The sequence below is a fragment of the Poecilia latipinna genome, unplaced genomic scaffold (assembly GCF_001443285.1).
Source record: "Poecilia latipinna isolate Pla-1442-1.1 unplaced genomic scaffold, P_latipinna-1.0 Scaffold9086, whole genome shotgun sequence".
In the NCBI taxonomy this organism is placed as follows: Eukaryota; Metazoa; Chordata; class Actinopteri; order Cyprinodontiformes; family Poeciliidae; genus Poecilia; species Poecilia latipinna.
This window is the reverse complement of record NW_015121702.1, coordinates 1-1,031: the sequence shown is the minus strand read 5'-3', so window position 1 is coordinate 1,031 and position 1,031 is coordinate 1. Positions and strand designations below refer to the sequence as shown.

General features: G+C 35.3%; 1 long non-coding RNA gene across 1 annotated transcript; it reads right to left on the bottom strand.

Annotated features, from left to right (window-relative positions):
- Positions 1 to 18: 18 nt before the first annotated feature.
- On the bottom strand, positions 19 to 952 carry LOC106944403 (uncharacterized). The gene is made up of 4 exons (XR_001424270.1): positions 777 to 952; positions 667 to 692; positions 532 to 577; positions 19 to 341 (listed from the first exon to the last, which is right to left on the bottom strand). It is a non-coding gene; the product is annotated as an uncharacterized LOC106944403 (long non-coding RNA).
- Between the last annotated feature and the right edge of the window lie 79 nt (positions 953 to 1,031).

Below are 1,031 nucleotides of genomic sequence, written 5' to 3'. Positions count from 1 at the left end.
TAGTGTGAAGTGCTTTGGTGTCCTCTGATCTTGATAAAGTGCTGTACAAGTACAAGCCAGTTATTGTCTATTACCTAATCTAATCATTCAGGGTTACAGTCACAGATCTGATACTTTGGCAATAAACAGTCAAGTTCTACAACTTTTTCTCCTGTACAGTGTGATGGATGTAGAGTGACGACCATGGATGGTGGAGAAGGGAGTTTGAGTTTTAGCTGTTCTTTCTGATCACTGTAAAAACAACGACTCAGTATCTAGTTTGGTTCAACTCAGACCCTGAATCATTTGATCTACAGTAATCAGTGATTGTCATCCAGGTGTTTATCTTGGGGTTTCATGCACTGTAGATAGAAAATAAAAAAATGCACCAAATAGATTAGATATTGATGGCAACATCCAGGACAGCAGCTCAAGCAGAATCAGATCAGTTTGATTTCATTCCTTAGAGAGAAAAATCTCAGTTTTTCAGAATAATGCCCAGAAAAACTGTCTATCCGATATTATTCAAGTAAAGAACAATGTTCTTCTTACCTGGCATATTGAAAGCGACTTCCTCTTCTGCTCCTCCTGCTTTGCCCTTTTATGTAGAAAAGACAAATTATTTGGTAAAATAAATTTTGGCATCAATATATATTCACATTACAGTTCAGTTATAAACCTACTTACCCCTCGTAGTTGGTTTGTAGAACTGTCTGTTAAAAATGAAATGTTACAATTATTAAAACAGAAATTCTTTTTAGAATGCTAATATTTTAATTTGTATTTATTCATCTCACTTGGTTGTGTATTTTTGTGATATTTCCAGAGAAAAACACCACCACCAATTGTTGCTGCACCTAAAAAAATCATCAGAACTCCGATCACAATTCCTATGGTGCTGGAACTTTTTTCTCCACATTCAGCATCAGTTGAAGCTGTTCCTGCTTTTATCAGCTGAAGGTTTTCTTTTTCACATCTGAAATGACAGAAACATCCATTCAGGTAAATTATTTGGTAAAACTTTCTCCTGTGTTTTACTGTTTGTAAGAGAC